This window comes from Stenella coeruleoalba (assembly GCF_951394435.1).
Source record: "Stenella coeruleoalba genome assembly, chromosome: 16".
NCBI lineage: Eukaryota > Metazoa > Chordata > Mammalia > Artiodactyla > Delphinidae > Stenella > Stenella coeruleoalba.
Window position 1 is genome coordinate 22,960,595 of NC_137162.1, and position 22,498 is coordinate 22,983,092.

Below are 22,498 nucleotides of genomic sequence, written 5' to 3' on the forward strand. Positions count from 1 at the left end.
CCAATTTCTCTGACCACATGTATAAACAGAAGGTGGTCATATTGTCACAATATTAAAGTAGAGAGTGCAGGTTCAGGGGGCCAGTGTTATGATCCTTAGTCTGTCAGAGAGTAAGAAAGTGCTCAAAAAAACAAAGTAATGGGGGTAAATCACAGGGACAGAGGCGCTACCTGAAAGAACTCCCGTTTGCTGAAGATGGAACACCTTGAACAACAAAATAGAAAAAGCAGTAATGTATTATAACCACCACAGTATAAAGTAAATATCCATGTGTCCATGTTGATGGAAATAAATAATTTAATACATTTTAAAATGGGAGATGAGACAAATCTACCATATAGAAGTATTATCAATAATTCACATAGATATTCTCGCCTCAAGAAGCACAACTCCTCAACTTTTCAGTGTGGACTATGCTTAGTGATTTGCTTCCAAAGAGTACAATGTGAAAGGGAAAGAATGGGAAATAACGTTACAGTGAAGAAACCAGGCAAACACTACCTTAGCCAGATGATCATGAGGAATGAATCATATCAACAGCATATATCCGTGATACGTGATTAGAATAGCACTTTACTTTTGTGGATTTTTCTCCAATAACTAAAAACTCCAGTCTACACATGACAAAAAAAACCAGACAACCCCAAACAGAGGGGCACTCTATAAAATATCCGACCATTGCTCTCAAAACTAGCAAGGTTATCAAAACAATGGAAATTCTGAGAACCTATCACAGCCCAAAGGAACCTGAGGAAATAATTAAATATAACACGGTATCCTGGATGGTTTCATGGAACAGAAAATGGACAATGGTGGAACACTAACGAAATCTATCTGCTCACTTTTTCCCCCCTTTTTTTCTTCGTTTTCTTCTGAGCCGTGTGGCTGGCAGGGTCTTGGTACTCTGGCCGGGTGTCAGGCCTGGGCCTCTGAGGTGGGAGAGTTGAGTCCAGGATATTGGACCACCAGAGACCTCCCAGCTCCATGTAATATCTATCAGTGAGACCTCTCCCAGAGATCTCCATCTCAACGCTAAGACCCAGCTCCACTTAACAGCCAGCAGGCTCCAGTGCTGGATGCGCCATGCCAAACAACTAGCAAGACAGGAACACAACCCCACCCATTAGCAGAGAGACTGCCTAAAATCATACTAAGTTCACAGATACCCCAAAAGACACCAAACAGATGTGGCCCTGCCCGCCAGAAAGAAAAGATGCAGCCCCACCCACCAGAACATAGGCACAAGTCTCCTCCACCAGGAAGCCTATACAAGCTACTGAACCAACCTCACCCACTGGGGGCAGACACCAAAACAACGGGAACTACAAACCTGCAGCATGCGAAAGAGAGACCCCAAACACAGTGAGTTAAACAAAATGAGAAGACAGAGAAATATGCAGCAGATGAAGGAGCAAGGTAAAAACTCACCAGACCAAACAAATGAAGAGGAAATAGGCAGTCTACCTGAAAAAGAATTCAGAGTAATGACAGTAAAGATGATCCAAAATCTTGGAAGTAGAATGGAGAAAACAGAAGAAACATTTAACAAGGACCCAGAAGAGCTAAAGAGCAAACAAACAAAGATGAACAACACAATAAATGAAATTAAAAATTCTCTAGAAGGAATCAACAGCAGAATAACTGAGGCAGAAGAATGGATAAGTGACCTGGAAGATAAAATACTGGAAATAACTGCTGCAGAGCAGAATAAGTTAAAAAGAATGAAAAGAATTGAGGACAGTTTCAGAGACCTCTGGGACAACATTAAACACACCAACATTCAAATACTAAGGGTCCCAGAAGAAGAAGAGGAAGAGACTTAGAAAATATTTGAAGAGATTATAGTTGAAAACTTCCATAACATGGGAAAGGAAATAGTCAATCAAGTCCAGGAAACACAGAAAGTCCTATACAGAATAATTCCAAGGAGGAACATTCCAAGATGCATATTAATCAAACTATCAAAAATTAAATACAAAGAAAAAATATTAAAAGCAGCAAGGGAAAAGCAACAAATAACATACAAGGGAATCCCCATGAGGTTAACAGCTGGTCTTTCAGCAGAAATTATGCAAGCCAGAGGGAGTAGCAGGACATATTTAAAGTGATGACAGGAAAAAACATATAATCAAGATTACTCTACCCAGCAAGGATCTCATTCAGATTTGACAGAGAAATTAAAACCTTTACAGATAAGCAAAAGTTAAGAGAATTCAGCACCACCAAACCAGCTTTACAGCAAATGCTAAAGGAACTTCTCTAGGCAGAAAACACAAGAGGGAAAAGGCCTAAAGACCTGTATGCAGAAAATTATAAGACACTGATGAAAGAAATGAAAGATGATACAAATAGATGGAGAGATATACCATGTTCTTGGATTGGAAGAATCAACATTGTGAAAATGACTATACTACCCAAAGCAATCCTTATCAAATGCAATCCCTATCAAATGACCAATGGCATTTTTCACAGAACTAGAAAAAAAAAGTTCACAATTTGTATAGAAACACAAAAGACCCCAAATAGCCAAAGCAATCTTGAGAAAGAAAAACGGAGTTGGAGGAATCAGGCTCCTGGACTTCAGACTATACCACAAAGCTACAGTAATCAAGACAGTATGGTACTCACACAAAAGCAGAAATATAGATCAATGGAACAGGATAGAAAGCTCAGAGATAAACCCACACACATATAGTCACCTTATCTTTGATAAAGGAGTCAAGAATATATAGTGGAGAAAAGACAGCCTCTTCAATAAGCGGTGCTGGGAAAACTGGACAGCTATATGTAAAAGAATGAAATTAGAACACTCCCTAACACCATACATAAAAATAAACTCAATATGGATTAAAAACCTAAATGTAAGACAAGACACTATAAAACTCTTAGAGGAAACCATAGGCAGACCACTCTATGACATAAATCACAGCAAGATCCTTTTTGACCCACCTCCTAGAGAAATGGAAATAAAAACAAAAATAAACAAATGGGACCTAATGAAACTTAAAAGCTTTTGCACAGCAAAGGAAACCATAAACAAGACAAAAAGACAACCCTCAGAATGGGAGAAAATATTTGCAGATGAAGCAACTGACAAAGGATTAATCTCCAAAATATACAAGCAGGTCATGCCGCTCCATATCATAAAAAACAAACAACCCAATCCAAAAATGGGCAGAAGACCTAAATAGACATTTCTCCAAAGAAGATACAGAGATTGCCAGCAAACACATGAAAGGATGCTCAACATCACTAATCATTAGAGAAATGCAAATCAAATGAGGTATCATCTCACACTGGCCAGAATGGCCATCAGCCAAAAATCTAGAAACAGTAAATGCTGGAGAGGGTGTGGAGAAAAGGGAACCCTTTTGCACTGTTGGTGGGAATATAAGTTGATATTGCCACTATGGAGAACAGTATGGAGATTCCTTAGAAAACTAAAAATAGAACTACCATATGACCTAGCAATCCCACTACTGGGCATATACCCTGAGAAAACTGTAATTCAAAAAGAGACATGTACCACATGTTTATTGCAGCACTATGTACAATAGCCAGGACATGGAAGCAACCTAAGTGTCCATCGACAGGTGAATGGATAAAGAAGATGTGGCACATACATACAATGGAATATTACTCAGCCATAAAGAGAAACGAAATTGAGTTATTTGTAGTGAGGTGGGTGGACCTAAAGTCTTTCATACAGGGTGAAGTAAGTCAGAAAGAGAAAAATAAATACCACAGGCTAACACATATATATGGAATATAAAAAAAATGGTTCTGATGAACTTAGGGGCAGGACAGGAATAAAGACGCAGACATAGAGAATGGACTTGAGGACACAGAGAGGGGGACGGGTAAGCTGGGACGAAGTGAGAGAGTAGCATTAACATATAAACATTTCCAAATGTAAAATAGATAGCTAGTGGGAAGCAGCCACACAGCACAGGGAGATCAGCTCAGTGCTTTGTGACCACCTAGAAGGGTGGGAGGGAGGCGCAAGAGGGAGGAGATATATGTATACATATAGATGATTTACTTTGTTATACAGCAGAAACTAACACAACATTGTAAAGCAATTATACTCCAATAAAGATGTTAAAAAAATTAAAGTTCTAAGAAAAAAATGAATCTTTCATAGTATAATTTTAGTGTTTATGAACCTCAGTATATTGAAATGTAGATTACAAAGTTTTCTTTTATAGGTACTACCTCAAAAATATTTTTGATCTTTAAATTATTTCCCTAGACAGGAAAATGCTGGATCAATGTGTATGAGCATTTTAATAGCTTTTGCTATGCCTTGATATAATTTTGTCTAAACAATCTGTATTAATTTTCAAGATCATCAGTACCGAAAATATGTAAAAATTTCATCAAAAATTTGCCAGTATTGAGTTTTATTTTGTAAGAAAAATGTTAATGAGTGAGTATTCAAGAAGGCGGTATGGAGAAACCCTAAACTTACCTCCTTTCATGGACACAACGAATCCACAACTACATATGGAATAATTATCTCTGAAAGGGACCAGAAAACTGGATGAACAGAGCCTCCACAACTATGGGTAAAAGTATAGCACTGAGATGGGTAGGAGAAGCCAAAATACAATTTTGCCAAGGGAGAAAAATTTAAAAATTTAAAAAATAGACACACCCAGCCACAGCAATCCACAATTGAGAGAAATGAAAAAGGTACAGATGTTTTTTCCATGAGGAGAGAGGTATTCAAGCTCCACATCAGGTACCCTAAGCATGAGATCCTATATAGGACAAAAGAACCCACAAAACACCTGAATTTGGAAATCAACAAGGAACTCTAGGGAATGCATGATGAGGAAAGAAACAGAGGGACTACAAAAACAGCCAGAAAGCAATGAACAAAATGGCAATGTGTGCATACCTATTAATAATTACCTTAAATGTAAGTGGATTAAATTTGTTATTCAAAAGGCAGAGTGGCTGAATGGATCAAAAACACAAGACACATTTACATACTGTCTACAGGAGACTCAAGTCAGGAGAAAGGACACAGACTGAAAGTGAAGGAGTGGAAAAAGATATTCCATATGAATGGAAATAAAAAGAAAGCAGAAGTAGCTATAGTTATATCAGACAAAATAGACTTTAAAACAAAGACAGTAATAAAATATGAAGAAGGGCATTAAATAATGGTAAAGGGATATAACAGCAAGAAGGAATAACATTTATAAATGTATATACACTCAACATAGGAGAAATAAGATATATAGAGCAAATATTAATTGAATTAAAGGGAGCAACTGAAAGTAATACAAATAATAGGGGATTTTAACACCCCACTTACATCACAGATAAATTATCCAGACAGAAAATCAGTAAGGAAACCTGGGACTTAACACTTTAGACCAAATTAACTTGATATATTCAGAATATAACTTGATATATTCCATCCAAAGCCACAGAATACACATTCTCCTCAACTGCACACAGAACGTTCCTAAGGATAGATTACATGTTAGGTCACGAAAGAAGCCTCAATAAATTCAAGAGCATTGAAATCATATAAAGAATCTTCTCTGACCATAATCATATGAAACTAGAAATCAATTAGAAAAAATGTGAAAGTATACAAAAAGCATGGAGATTAAACAATATGGTACTGAACAACAATGGGTTATCAAAAAAATCAAAGGTTAAATTTAAAAAAAAATGAGAGACAAATTAAAACAGAAATAAAATGTACTAAAATCTAATAGATGTTGCAAAAGTTGTTCTAAGAAGGAAATTCACAGCAATACAGGCCTACTTCAAGAAACAAGAAAAATCCCAAAAAAACAATCTAAAGGAACTAAAAGGAAAGAAAAAACAGAACACAGCCCAAATTAGTAAAAGAAGAGAAATAAAAAAAATCATACAGGAAATAAATGAAATAGAAAAAAATAGAAAAGATCAATGAAACTAAGAGCTGGTTCTTTGAAAAAAAAGAATATTGACAAACCTTTAGGTACACTAACCAAGAAGAAAGGGGAGAGGCTGCAAATAAATAAAAGCAGAAATGAAAAAGAAGTTACAACTGATACTACAGAAATAAAGGATCATAAGAGACAACTATGAACAATTATACACCAAAAATTGAACGACCTAGAAGAAATGGATAAATTTCTAGAAACATATCTTCCAAAACTGAATCATGAAGAAATACAAAACCTGAATAGATTGACTACTAGTAAGGAGACTGAAACAGAAATAAATATCACCCAACAATCAAAATCTAGGACCAGACAGCTTCACTGGTAAATTTAGCAAAAGATTCAAAAAAAATTTAACACCTGTTCTTCTCAAATTCTTCAAAAAATAATGAAGATGGTGGGAAACCTTCCAAACACATTTTATGAAGCCAGCATTACCCTGATACCAAAATCAGACAAGGACACCACACACACATACACACACACATACACACACACACACACACAAATTACAGGTCAATATCCTTGATAAACATGGATGCAAAATCCTCAACAAAATACTAGCAAACCAAATTCAACAATACATAAATAGGATCATAGACCAAGATCAATAAGATTTATTCCAGGGATGCAAGGACATTTCAACATTCACAATTAACAAAATGAAGAATAAAAATCACATGATCATCTCAACGGATGCTGAAAAAGCATGTGACAAAATTTTCAACAAAGTGGGTATAGAGGGAACATACTTCATCATACTGAAGGCCATAACTGACAAGCTCACAGTTAACATCATACTCAACAATGTAAACCTGAAAGCTTTTCCTCTAAGATCAGGAACAAGACAAGGATGCCCACTCTCACCACTTTTATTCAACATAGTATTGGAAGTCCTAACCACAGCAATTAGGCAAGAAAAGAAAGAGAAGTCATCCAAATTAAAAAATGTCACTATTTGCAGATACCAAAATACTATATGTAGAAAATCCTAAAATCTCCATCAAAAAACTGTTACAGTGAATTCAGTTAAGTTACAGGATACAAAATCAATACACAGAAATCTGGGTTGTTTCTTTACACTAATAATGAACTATAAGAAAGAGAAAATAAGAAAGCAATCCTATTTACAACTGCATGAAAAAGAATAAAATACCTAGGAATAAATTTAACCAATGAGGTGAAAAACTTGTAACTTGAAAACTATAAAAAACATTGATGAAAGAAACTGAAGAAGAAACAAATAAATGGAAAAATATGTCATGTTCATGGATTGACAGAATCAATATTGTTAAAATATCTATAGTATCCAAAGCAATCTATAGAGTCAATGCAATCCCTATCAAAATTCCAGTGCCACATTTCACAGGATTATAACAAATAATTCTAAAGTTTATATGGAACCACAAAAGATTCTAAATAGCAAAAACAATCTTGAGAAAAAAAGAACAAAACTGCAGATATCACAATCCCTGATTTCCAACTATACTACAAAGATATAGTAATCAAAACGTTATGGGACTGACAAAATAGTAGACACACAGGTCAATGAACAGAATTTAGAACCCAGAAGTAAACCCACATATGTATGGACAATTAATTTATAACAAAGAAGCAAAGAACATATAATGGAGAAAGGACAGTATCTTCAATACACCATACACACAAATGAACTCAAAATGAATTAAAGACTTGAATAAAAGACCTGAAACTATAAAATTCCTAGAAGAATACATAGGTGATAACCTCATGAACATTGGTTTCAGTGTTGTTTTTTGTGGATCTGACTGTAAAGGCAAGGAAACAAAAGCAGAAATACACAAACAGGACAAAGCTTCAAATCTACAAAGCTTCTACACATGAGGGAAACTACCATCAAAATGAAAGGGAAACCCACTGAATGGGAGAAGATATTTGCAAATTGTATATCCAATAAGGGGATAATATATATATATATATATATATATATACACACACACACACACACACACATATATATACACATATATATGTAATATAATATCCAAAATATATAAAGAACTCATACAAGTCAACAAGAAAAAGAACCTGGCTAAAAATAGGCACAAGATATGAATAGATATTTTTCCAAAGAAGATATATAGATGGCCAAAAGGAACGTGAAAAATGTTCAACATTACTAATTATTAGGAAAATACAAATCAAACCACAAGATATTGCCTCACACGTATTAAAATTGCTGCTATCAAAAAGATAAGAAATAACAAATGTTGGAGGGGATGTGGAGAAAAGGGAACCCTCATACACTGTTGGTAGAACTATAAATTTGAACAGATACTCTGGAAAACAGTATGGAGATTCCTCAAAAAATTAAGAATAGAACCATCATATGACCCAGCTCTACCTCTGGGTATTTATCTAAAGAACATAAAAACACTCATTTGGAAAGATATATGCACCCCCATTCATAATTGGGGTGCATTTGTGACAGAAATACTGTCATTTGTGATGATGTGTATGGACCTTGAAGGTATTATGCTAAGTGAAATAAGTCAGACAGAGTAAGACAAATACCATATGATTTCACTCATATGTGGACTCTAAAAATATAAAACAAACAAAAAACAAAAACAAACTCATAGATTTAGAGGACAGATTAGTGGTTACCAGAGGGGAAGGGGGTTGGGAGAAGGTGAAATGGAGGAAGGGGTCAGCTGTATGATGATGCATGATGACTAGACTTTTGGTGGTGGTCACTTTGTAATGTGTACAAATGTTGAATTATAATGATGCACACCTGAAATTTATATAATAAAAAGAGGAATTACGAACTAAACTTTTGGTTAAATTCAGTTCTCATATTTGAATAACAAGTAACATATTCCTAGATGCTTTGAAGATTTTTATTTAAAATGCATGGAAATTTTAAGATTCTCAGAACTCCTGATTTACCAAGTATCATAAATCCCAAGATTAGAAGAACTAAAATCAATCATTAAATATTTCTGAAGTTGTGAATTATAATGGTTGTGTCTTTTAACATTTATTTTATTGTTCTTTAGTCATAGGATGATTTTGAATACTTTAAAATACACTTTAAAACTCAGTAACTATGATTCTTTACCATGATCAAAGGTGTATAAAAATAAAATCATACAGTGTGCATAATTTACTGTTATTTACATTCTATCATAGTTGGCTTAAAATAGAGTTCCTTGTAACAAAATACATTAACTACAAACTACCTAATCAATGTCTCAAATGATTTCAGATTAGTTAATATAGGTATATTATTATCAAAGATATACTTATCAGGTATTAAAATTTATATGTAAAAATCTGAAATAGCATGAATTACTCTTGCTAATTCTATTTTCTTGTATAAATTAAAATGAAATAAATTTTAATTTAAAAAAGAAATATAATTTAATGTATATATAAATTCATAATTATATTAATAAATATAATTAAATCATGACTTGAATATTCACTGTGTGTTGGGGCCTTGGGCAAATAACTTCTCTGCCCCTTGTTTCTCTCATATATAATCTGAAGATAGTTTTAATAATTCTCTAACAGGGTTATTATGAGAATCAAATGAGATAGTATGGACAAGTATTTAGAATGAGGCCTAGTACATGGTAAATAATAAATAATGGCTATTGTGACTATAATGATATTAGTTAATTTAAATTTTAAATCTCCTCTTTTCCTTTTTTCAATTTAATTCTCATCTTTGTTCCCAGATGCAACCACTATCATAACTTTGGTAAAAAATTTGTAGACCATGTTTTAATAACTATACTACATATTTATAACATTGTGAATGTGACACAGTATAATAATCAAGGCATCATTCTATGTGTGCATTTACTCTATATTTCCCCTATAATTTGACTATAATTATTACCCATTAATTTATTTCTAGCTTGATTTCTTCCTATCAGGCTTTATTGATGTGTAAAGTCTACATCTTTGTAGGCTGTATATAATCACTATTTTCCATGTTTAATGAAAATATTTTTTCTAAACTCATCTTCCTTGCTTTGCTCTGGCTTGTTGGTTTTTATCTAAGGAGGTTTTTTAATGTTATATATTAGAATCTATCAATCTTTCTCTTTGAGACTTTTTTGTGTTAAATATTTTTATTTCTTTGTAACTTTGATAAATATCCCATCTTATATTTTATTAATTTTTTAAAATTAATTTTAATCCTCCTGTATATTATATGGGTTTTGGCATAAAACCAAGAGCCAAATGTCATAATTTAACTAACATATTTCTACCTAGTTATTAATTTTTTAAACTTATAGTCAACCCAAATTTCAATGGCCTTTCCTGATGTTCATCCACATATTATAAATTTAATAAATGGACAATTTCTTGATGGTTATAATTCTGGAGTAAAATATGATTTGCATATATGTTTTATGATTTGTTTATGTTTCACTGGATCTTAGGAATGAAGATTGAACTTGTAACTTTCAGCCATTTTTTTTCTCTATAGTAAAAAATATTCATGGTCTTAGCTTTTTCACAAGTATGAATATGCCACAGTGCATGATCCTCATTGGTAGTCTAATTGTTTTCTCATCAAAAGTTGGTTTAGAAAGATAAATATGGGATAAGTAACTTGCAGAATTCTCTTCACCTTTGAAAGGTGAAGAATTACCCCAAATAGCTTTGCTCTCTTGGGACCCAATCATTACCATCACAGAAGGATTTATTTAGTAGCTGTATTATCCAGGATTTTATCCAATTAAGAAACTCTATATAAATGTAAAATTAACCTACACTCTCTTGTTTTCCCCTTCCAGTCTTTAAATGAAGAGAATTATCAAAACCTAGAAATTAGGGAATAGATATTTTTAAAGAAAATATTAAACTACCTATCAATTCTCTGCAGCCTCCTTATTATAAATTAGGTGCTGCTTACAAAAATTAATTTATATATATTATGGAGTGTAAGGCAAACTTCACACAAAAAGAACAACCCCACACAATATATTTGACACAGTCTTCAGAGAGAAATGATTAAATAAATTTTAAAAACCTCCATAAAGTGGCTGGGTTGATGATTTAACAGGCATTGGAGTCTGTCCTCATTTTCTTTATAGTTCAAATCATGCCTACTGCTCACATCAGAAATAGCTTAATTATCAGGGCTAATCTTGGGCTTGAATTCTTTAAAAACAAGGAGGGCTAAGAATAAGGTTTGGGTCATTTATTGACACCATTTCAACCAGCCACTTTATTGACATCTCCAGGTTCTGAGCCATGCTCAGAATATATATCATTGTGGGTAACACAATTTCTGCCACAAGCCAGGGGATCCACTTTATGCTGCACTGGTTTTTGGATGGTTGAAGCAAACTTTGTATTATAGACAATGTGGTAGCGTAGAGGAGCACTAGATACAATTATTAACTTCCACATTCTGGGGGAAATGCCACCTGTTATGGTCACACAGATGAATGAAATATGCCTTGTCATTGAGGAAAGCTGAGTGTAGAAGGAGAGAGAGAGGAATAAACAAATAGCTGAGAGTATAATTTACGGTTTAATATGCAGATGCACAAACTGATACAAGCCTATAGGAAGACATTTCAACTCTTCATGGGAAAATTCAAGATTTCGTGAATAGCCAATATCGAAAGAGGAGTGGAAATTTCACTGAGGGAGAAAAACAACAATAGGGCTTGTAAGAAGTCGGTGAAAAAGAAAAAGCCTGGAGGCTTGACTGTTTATAAAGTTTGGGGTTCTCAATTGTAATTCAGTGTGATCATTGAAACCAGGAAGGAAAATAGATGAAGCCAGATGTTAGCTTGGGAATGGATTATGAAGAGCTATGCATATACGTAATGATCAGGAGTATGGTAGCAAGTTATTGAAGGCTTCTGTCTCGAAAGAAATTTTTTTAATTGGTTTCAGAGACATAATATTAGTGTGAAGAGTGGATCATAGAAGGAAAAATATGAAACGGTAATAAATGAAGGTTGTTTTAGTCATCTAGGCTGGAAAAGATGGTGGCCTGAATCCTAGCAGTGAGAATAGAGGACCAAATTTTTAAGAAACTATTCAGGAAATTAATCTGCTGGGTTTATAATGATTTATTGTGAGAAAGATAGAGAGATCTGCTTGGGGCTAGGAATAATGGCATAGGGGAAAACAGGAAAAATGGAAGAAAGACAGTTCAGTTGCAGAAGGACTGCATTTGAAATTCTATAGGAATATCTACAGAAAAAAATATATTCTAGGCAGTTAGAAATCTGGATGTGGAACTCCAGAGATGGCTTATTTTAGTGTTATTGATTTTTAGGTACCCAGTGAAAGGAATGGGGTTCCCCAGGGACAGCAGAAAGAGAAAGAACATTATCGGTATGACTTTCTGGTAGAGCCCAGGTTTGAAAGCCAGGTTCTGCCATTAATTAGCTTTGTGATCTTGGCCTTATATTTTTCATAGACAGAGTCAACAACAGTCGCATTCCTGATAACTCAGTTACTTAAAACATCCAGTGAAAGGTGAATGTGCTTTGGTAACACTTAAAACATTTTCTATACTTTTGATCATAGCATATTTCCAACAGCACCTATAGATTAAGATGTTCACTGCAGCATTTTAAGGAAAAATTGGAAATGGCCTAAATAACTGTAGCTAGTGATCACTTATATTAAAAAAAGAAAAAAACCTCATCAATTTACATGCAATTATTATTACGATGCCAATAATCTGGGTTGCTACAGAGATTGTAAGATCACAGTAATTGTTTACATTGTTCCATCAAGTAAAAAAAGGTACAAAACTGTATATGTAGCATATTCATTATTATCTAAACATCTATGCAGAGAAGGTAAAAGCTGGAAAGAAGATTTCTAAAGTCTTAGCATCTGTTGTTTTGAAGGGATGATACTATGGCTGATGTCTTTCCTTTTTTTTTTTTTTTTTTTTTTTTGCGGTACGCGGGCCTCTCACTGTTGTGGCCTCTCCCGTTGCGGAGTACAGGCTCCGGATGTGCAGGCTCAGCGGCCATGGCTCACGGGCCCAGCCGCTCCGCGGCATGTGGGATCTTCCCAGACCGGGGCACGAACCCGAGTCCCCTGCATCGGCAGGCGGACTCTCAACCACTGTGCCACCAGGGAAGCCCGATGTCTTTCCATTTTACTGCTATAACTATTTTGGGGGGAGAACTTAAATGTTTCTTGAGTAGTTAATTCACTTGTGAAGCAAATAAGCAAGTCTACTTTTGTCATGTAAAATCTATTTTTTACATTTGGTAGCATGTAGAGTCTGAACCCTGAAAAGAAATTTAAAATGATCACACATCAATTACAGATAGATAATTTGAAGCCCCAATAAAGGACATTATACCTTTCACAGATTTCATGGCAGAGCTGAGCTATAACCTCAGGAGTCCTGGACTCTTATTGCAGAACTAAAGCAGGTTAGGTTAAAAACTCCCAAATAAGGCCCCCTGTACTGCAGCCAGTTGTTGAGTAGACAGGACGAAAGCAATTGCAGACTGTGCCACAAGATATGGCTAGGGATTTGATTTCCACGTAACAGTTGTGGAGGTGGGCAATAGATCAGAGGGAAGAAAGAAATCACACATATAGAGAGTTTTTTCAAGGTGGTTTCTTCTCCCTGAGTCACCTTGCCAAAAGATACACTGTCTTGTGCAGTTCTGGTTCTGAAGGATCAAATCCAATTAGGAGTTTTCTAGAAAGGACTTGAACAGCTCAAGAAGATAATACTGTGTTGTCAGAAGGCCTAGCTCTTTTACTTAATCTTCTGTGTGGACTTGGACAAATTATTAAAACCATTTATCATTTCATCTTTAAAGTATAGCAATAATACCTACTTTGTTGAGATTTCAAAGATCATTTCTGTAAAGTGCTGAACCAAAGGGATTATTGTGGTTGTGGTGATTATTGTGGTTGTGCTGAAGAAGGGATTATTGTGGTTGTGGTGATTATTGTGGTTGTGCTGAAGGTGATGATGGTGAAAAGGAGGAGGAGGGAGTAATAGTAACAAAAATAGTAAAGATGACGAAGTTGACAACAATAACAAAGGTGATGGGGAAGATGGAGAGGAGGATAACTGCATGACGATGAGAATGCCTGATGACAATGAGGAAAAGGATAAACAGCCTGTTCTCTTAAATTTGTAAAGAGGCTCTCAGAGATAACTCTGTGTTTTACTTATGCGTGTCATGGCTCTCCTGTCTGCCTGATGGTAAACTTCAAGAGTACAAGGTCTTTTCTTCTTAGATATTCATTCTGTGCTTATTGACAGATGAATGGACTGCAGTAACTCACAACTGCTTGTACGTATTACAGCAGATAAGAAAGCAAGCTGCTTTCTGCAAGAGGCCATTTCACTTTCTCCTGCAGGGGACAGATGGGGAAAACACTGCATTTAATTTAGCTGGCTGTTTCTGATTTCTTTTTCATGGAGTTTTTTTTTTTTTTCTTGAGGGAAAAAAATGGTTTTCTTTTATATTTCTTTGATGGATTCATTCTGGTGTTCTCTTTAAGGTTTTTAAACTTGGGTCTTGGTACAGCAGAATTGCCCTCCAGACTTTTTAAGAAGGCTGACTGATAACGTTTGGGAAGAACTATCATTCTGTGTCTTGACAAAAAAAGGAAGGATTTTTAGTAAATGTGATGGGCCGTGGTTGAAGAATTAAGTTAAAAGAATGTATTTGAGGTGCACTTGGCAACATGCATGATGTATGTTACTACAGCCTTGGTGCCAGGAGTGTGCCCGTAGAACTTAAACTAAAGATGTCTGTCCTCATGTTCACAGATCTGTAAGAAAATAAAAGCCATAAAAATTGCATCTATAAATGGCATGTAATTTATTTTTATGGCTGTAACTTCAGAGATACTGATATTCAATAAAGGAAAATTTACTGGACGAATTATAATTCTGTTCTTCTGCCTTTATAACATGGATGTGTGAAGAGCTAAAAAGGCACATGTTTTGCAGATTTTCTGCATTAGCACCCAGGAGGGACATGGGTTTCCTGCAGTGTAACAAGTCCATGCCTCAGTACGATGCTTCAGAGCAGTACTTTTACTATCGTAGCTCTTGGTTGATGACTTAAATCACACGCTGAAACAGAAAATTAAATAACAGAACACCAGTTCTCAAATCTTTAAAGATTTATACATGACAGCTTTAGAGTAGGTAACCTTCAATATCACGTAGTTATCAAAGAAACAGCATTTTTCTCTAATGTCTTCAATAGAATCAAACAGCAACTTCCATTTTACAGGTGAAAAAGAAAAGCTGAGGTAATCACTGCAGTCTGTTTTCATAATTTATGGGGAATCATAATTAGAAGATCAATTCTCAGTTCCCCTGATCCAGAGTAATTTAAAAATTGGATCCATTATTTTAGAATTCTATGGATTTATTGCCTCTTATTTTAGTCATTCATTCTTTCCAACAACTAATTATTGAGATCGTGCTATGTGCAAATTACTTAGCCTTCTAGGGAGTTGGATATTTATGTTCTTACCGATGATCTAATTCACAAAGCTTATTATTGTTTAATATTTAAATGTTGTGGTTTATTATTGTTTAATATTTAAATGTTATGGTTAAAATAATGTTTGTTGTAAAAAAATTTGAGTGGTACATCATTATAAAATTAAAAATAATAGCCCTTCCCCTATCTCTATTCCCATAAGTAATTTTTATTGAAACGTGTATATAACTGAATTTATCCTAATGGTATCATATGATACATACTATTTTGCCTACTGCCTTTCTTCTCTTAATAGTAAGTGATGGATGTAGATAGGATTCTCTTGCTATTTTTAATAGCTGACTAGTGTTTCTTTTTATAATAACTACATGAATTTTGCAAGTCCCTTATTGATGGATTTTTTCTTTTTCACATTTTAATGTCTCTAGATTTAATCTCCTACGTTTAGTTCCTAGTTCAGGCCAGCATTATTTCAAGATAAGATTACCCCAAATGTGTATGGACTACAGTTTTTCCTGCTGATCTACTGCGCTCTGAAATCTTACCACCATCCTGCCTGCACATAGCTAACAAGGTCATCATATAGACCCCCAGGCTAATCAACTTCTCCTCACTCACCACTAAGTGAAGTTCACACCCCTAGTGTAAGATTCAGTGCCTTCTAAACTCACACAACTAAATAGAAAAGCAAACAAGCAAACAAATAATCCAATGAAAAAATTGGAAGAGGATCTGAATAGGTATTTTTTCAAAGAAGACATACAAATGACTAACAGGTGCAATTAATCTATGACAAAGGAGGCAAGACTAGAAAATGGAGGAAAGACAGTCTCTTCAATAAATTGTGCTGGGAAAACTGTACAGGTACCTGTAAAAAAATGAAATTAGAACACTCTTTAACATCATACACAAAAATAAACTCAAAATGGATTAAAGACCTAAAAGACCAGATACTATAAAACTCTTAGAGGAAAACATAGACAGAACACTCTTTGACATAAATCGTAGCAAGATCTTTTTCGATCCGTCTCCCAGAGTAACGGAAATAAAAACAGAAATAAAAAAATGGGACCTAATTAAACGGAAAAGTTTTTGCACAGCAAAGGAAACCAAAAACAAAATGAAAAGACAACCCACAGAATGGGAGAAAATATTTGCAAACAAGGCAAGGGATTAGTCTCCAAAATTTACAAACAGCTCATGCAGCTCAATATCAAAAAAAAAAAAAAACAAAACACAATCAAAAAATGGACAGAAGACCTAAAGAGACATTTCTCCAAAGAAGACATACAAATGGCCAAGAGGCACATGAAAAGATGCTCAACATTGCTAATTATTAGAGAAATTCAAATCAAAACTACAGTGAGGTATCACCTCACACCAGTCAGAATGGCCATCATCAAAAAAATCTACAAACAATAAATGCTGGAGAGGGTGTGGAGAAAAGGGAACCCTCTTGCACTGTTGGGGGGAATGTAAATTGATACAGCCACTATGGAGAACAGTATGCAGGTTCCTTAAAAAACTAAAAATAGAGCTACTGTATGATTGAGCAATACCACTCTTGGGCATATATCCTGAGAAGAACATGGCCCGAAAGGATACATGCACCCTAATGTTCAGTGCAGCACTGTTTACAATAGTCAAGACATGGAAGCAACCTAAATGTTCATTGACAGATGAATGGATAAAGAAGATGTAGTACATATATACAATAGAATATTACTCAGCCATTAAAAAGAATGAAATAATGGCATTTGCAGCAATATGGATGGACCTGGAGATTATCATACTAAGTGAAGTAAGTCAGACAAAGACAAATACCATATGATATCGCTTATATGTAGAATCTAAAAAAAAAAAAAAACGGATACAAATGAACTTATTTACAAAACAGAAACAGACTCACAGACTTAAGAGAATGAACTTATGGTTAATAGTGGGGAAGGGTGGGGAGAGGGATAGACTGGGAGTTTGGGATTGACATGTATACACTGCTATATTTAAAACAAAATGCCTTTCCATGAAGAAAAAAAATGGTGCTCAACATCACTAGTTATTAGGGAAATGCAAATAAAAACACAATGAGATATTACCACATACCTGTTAGAATGGCTGTTTTCAAAATGACAAAAAATAATAAGTGTTGCCAAGGATGTGAAGAAAAGGGAATATTGCTGCACTGTTGGTGGGAATATAAAATGGTACAGCCACTATGGAAAACAGTATGGAGGTTCCCCAAAAAATTAAATAATAGAGGTACCATATGGTCCAGTAGTTCCACTTGTGGGTATTTATGTAAAGGAAATAAAATCACTATCTCAAGAAGATATCTGCACCCCCATGTTTATGGCAGCATTATTTACTATAGCCAAGACAGAAACAAACTAAGTGTCCATCAACAGATGAATGGATAAAGACAATGTGAATATATACAAATATCACTCAGCCAGAAAAAAGAAGGAAATACCGCTATTTGCAACAACATGGATAGGCCTTGAGGACATTATGCTAAGTGAAATAAGTCAGAGAGAGAAAGACAAATACCATAGGATCTCATATGTAGAATCTAAACAAATAAAAAACCTTATAGGTACAGAGAACAGACTGGCAGTTGCCAGAAACAGGGGACAGGGAATGGGCAAAATGTGAAAAAGTACTCAAAAGGTACAAACTTCTAGTTATAAGATAAATAAGTCCTTAAAAAAAAAAGATTTTTGTCTTCTGAAAACTATCAATTTGATGTCTCATCACTCACCCTCATAAGAACATTCTACATTTTATTCAAACTAAATTCTGTCCCCACCTTTAAAAACATTTTAATTTTTCTCCCAAAATTCTTCTCTTGAACACTCTCTTCTGTCTCTGAAATCTTTACTGTCTGTCAAACTACAGTTCAAATTATAGACCCTTCGGAATTCTTTCTTCCTCTACCTCACATTTTGTACCAATATAGCAAGGACTCAGTCTTTATCTTTCCGGCCTATCTGGAAAACTGTTTGGTACCACATAGTCTCTGTGTACTGCCTAGGAACATGAAATTTAGCAGAGGAGGACAGCAATAGTGCACATAACTGTAATTCAACACTCAGAATGTCATGTGTTTCACGTATCTCCCATCAACTTTTTAGTGCCACCCCCTGCCATATGCTTGTGCATGTATTAAACATTATAGTCATAATAACTAAAATTTACTGAATGCTTATTACATGTACTAGACATCATATCCAATATGTAAAGTAACCATCTTATTTAATCCTCCCAACAAGCACACACAGGATAGGTACTATCAGTATTCTTAACTTACAAATGAGAAAACAGCCTGAGAAGGTTCAGCTACAAAGTCATTGAGCTACTGCTTAGTAAAACCAGAATTTGAAGCCAGGTTGTCAGAATTTCTAAGCTTTATTATATTTCTTTCCTTAAAATCTGTAAATTGAATCAATAAAATAGTCTTTGGCAGAATTAAATTGGTAGTTTATGACCTTAGGTTCATGACACAAAATGTATGGAAACTCCTTTAAAGGCAAGCAATTGGAAAATATTATCCTTTACAGACTGATGATTAACCAATGACCTGCCTTTGCTTAACAGCTAATTAGAAGAATTATATCTTTAAAAGATCAGGTAAATTGCCAACTAATTCGATTAAAAAGCATTTTCTTCTAGGCCTCAAAGATCTAGATAGCTTGTCATTTTTTTCCTGCTGCCCCATTCATTCTAGATCTAAAAGAGCATTCTTCTTCATTGAAGGATATTGACAAATGGGTAATTCATCTTTGCTCGAAGCAAATTATGTTTCATGTCCTTCTGGAAAATGAAATAATTAGGGCAAATTCTGCCTGGATTTACTCTTTCTAAGGAAACCTTACATTTGTCAAAATGAATGACCATTTTCAATGAAATATTTACTGTGATATGGATTATAGTAACTTCCTCATTTGTCTCTCTGGCAGCAGTTTCATCATCTGTATTAGTTGTCTGTGGCTGCTGTAACAAATTATCACAAACTAAGGCTTAAAAACCCCCAAATTTATTTCCTTACAGTTCTTTAGGTTAAAGTCCAACATCCGTCTCACTGGGCTAAATTCAAGGTTTCAGGAGGGCTGCTTCCTTTCTGGAGGCTCTAGCAAAGAATCTCTTTCCTTGCCTTTTCAGGTATCTAGAGGGCATGTGCATTCCTTGTCTCATGGTTCTCTGGCTCCTTCTTAAACTCCAGCAACAATAAGTTGAATTCTTTTCACATCACATTACTCTTATATCCTCTTTTTCCCACCTGGATAGTCCAGAATAATTTCCCCATTTCAAGGTCCTTAACGTAACAACATCTGCAAAGTTGCTTTTGCCATGTAAGGTAACATAGTCACAGGTTCAGGGGACTAGGATGTGGATATCTTTGGCCATTATTCTGCCTACCATACTATCCCTTATTCCCATTCATTCTCCACACCATTATCAGAGTAAACTTTCTCAAATGTGTATATGAATATTCATGTCCCTGTGAAAAATTCTTTAATAGCTCACCTTTGTACACATGACAAACAAGGCACTTCAAAATTTGGCTTTTGTTTACTCGGTCATTCTCACACTTACCTATTTTGCTTCCACTTTTATTCTATTCTACTACTGAACTTCTTATAAGCTGCTTCCTTTACCAAGCATTCCCTCCTCTTGTGACCCCCTCAAAAGTCCGTATTCTTTCTTCAATTCTTAGTCCAAGGCTTACCTTTTCCATAAATCTTTCTCCGACTCTTCCCAGGGAGTTTTTAGGAGCACCAATAAAAGGTTTCTCCTGCTGTTCAGGTGTTAGGGAATGCTGATGGCTGAGTCACAGCTGGTTTGGGGAGGATATATTCAAAGACCTACCCGGAAGACATAATTTCATTCAGTTCATTCATTCATTCAATCATGCCTGATGATTAGCTGTTAATATAAGAGGGATCTTTACAGACAAATACAGCCACTGATCAGAGGTAGGAAGGTCACGTGGAGTTATCTACTCCTGTTCCTGTCTTGACACTACTGGTTCAGGACCTATTCAAAGAAGTCCATCTTTCATTCACAAGACAACTTACTGCAGCACTGGGGATAGAATTCAGAATTGAGGACTGGGTATGTGTATGCGGTAACAGAACTCTAACCTCCTGTCCTTTGTTCCACTTTTCCTATGGGCCTGGGATCTCTTCTCTTTGGACCCTTGAATACTAAGGGCAGTTGCCTTATTGTCTTCAGTCTGGATGTTTCCCTCTCTTAAACTTCAAAGTGAAGGGGATGGTGAGACTCCATTTTCTGGAAGGTAGAGTCATTTGCCTACATTCCTATGGTCAGTTATTCTCACTGCTTTCCAACAGGCTCACGACATCAAGATTACTACCCATGGCTAGGGCTGGAGGTTATTTTGTGTTTTTCAAATAATCAAGGCACATTTTTGGAAACAATCTGGCTATAGCAAAAAAACAAAGCAACAGCAAAACAGCACAAATCGCAATCTTTTTAGGGCCTCTCAGTATGATACCATAAATTGGTTCATCAACAACTAGCAGATTGTGAGTTCCTTTAGGTAATATAACTTGTTTTCTTTGTTAGAAATCTTTAGACTCTAGCAACATATCTAAAACAAAGAATGAGACCAGGAAAAAAAAAAAAAGAGGTACAAATATAAATGAATTATTTTGAAACAAGTAATTAAGTATGGACAGAGACCACAATTCTCTCCCTAGATGATCTTTAACATTTCTATTTTTAAGGGTCTATCCTATGACAGCCTTTAACTTGTAATACATAGCCACCTTGAATGAGAACTATCCTGATTTGTTTAATCCCACCACTTGCAGCAGATTTGTATTACAGCTGACTAAAAATTAAAGTAGTATCTCAGTCCAAGTAGACTGGTAGGGTAATATGGATGTATTATATATAAAGGTTTACTTAGAAAGAAAAAGGCAAAAAAGAGCCAACATAATCCTAATGAAGAAAAATAAGGTAAAATGATTTGTTCTATTGGATAACAAGACTGTTATAAATTTATCAGTATCAAGATAGCCTGTTACCACAGGTATAGCCAGATAGAGCACACGTACATAGAAACTTGACATATTTTAGGATATCACTAAGGATAAGTGAGAAAGGGATTATCTATTCACAAATGATTTTGCAACACTTGGCTATCCTAATGAGAAAAAACACTGGGCCCCTACCTCACAGCATACATAAAATTTACTACCACATGAGTCAAATGTTTAAAGATAAAAGGTAAACAATAAAACTTGTAATGTAAAAGATGAGATGAACCTGGAGTATGGAAGGAATTCTTATCCAAGGCATATACACACACACAATGACTAACCAAAAAAAGAAAGATCAATGCATTATAACATATTAAGAATTTGAGAGAACGCAGGCAACCACAGAGCCCATCCTACAGCCTCACTTAGGGAGAGAACAAAGCCAGCATTCTTCTTAGGGCAACATGGAATATTTCCTATGATAGACCATATATTAGGTCACAAAACATTTCTTAGCAAATTCAAGATGATTGAAATTATACAAAGTGTCTTCACTGACTACAGTGATATGAAGCTAGAAATCAATATCAGGATGAACACTGGAAAACTTATGAATACGTGGAAATTGAACTCTCCTCATCAACCAATTGGATCAGAGAAGAAATTAAAAGGGAAATGAACTATCTTGAGACAAACAAAAAAGGAAAAGCAGCATAGCAAAACTGATGGGATGTAGGAAAAGTGTAACTAAGAGAGAAGTTCATAGCAATAAACACCTATATCAAGAAACAAGACAGATTTCAAACAACCTAACTCTGACTTAAGGAACTAAAACAAAAACAAAAACTGAGCCCAAAGTAAGGAGAAGGAAGAAAATAATAAAGATTAGAGCACAAAAAAGTGAAATAGAGAACAGGAAAACAATAAAAAAAGATGAACAAAACTAAGAGTATGATCTTCAAAAAGATAAACATAGTTGACAAATGTTTAGCTAGACTAAACAAGGAAAAAAGAGAGAGGACCCAAATCAACAACATTATAACAAAAAAGGAGACATTTCAACTGATAC

At 34.9% G+C, this 22,498-nt stretch overlaps 1 protein-coding gene across 12 annotated transcripts in view; it reads right to left on the reverse strand.

Moving 5' to 3' along the window:
• The window catches only part of LOC307175250 (uncharacterized protein), a 579,209-nt gene that overhangs the window by 77,118 nt on the left and 479,593 nt on the right, over positions 1-22,498 (reverse strand). For 2 of the 12 annotated variants that reach the window (XM_079900184.1, XM_079900186.1), the window contains one exon: positions 20,070-20,286. The exons of 9 other annotated variants lie outside the window; for them this stretch is intronic. The gene's annotated coding sequence lies outside the window, so the exon portion shown is untranslated. Of the gene's footprint in view, positions 1-20,069; positions 20,287-22,498 lie in introns of those variants that run through there. One more of the 12 variants, XM_079900185.1, reaches the window with a different exon arrangement.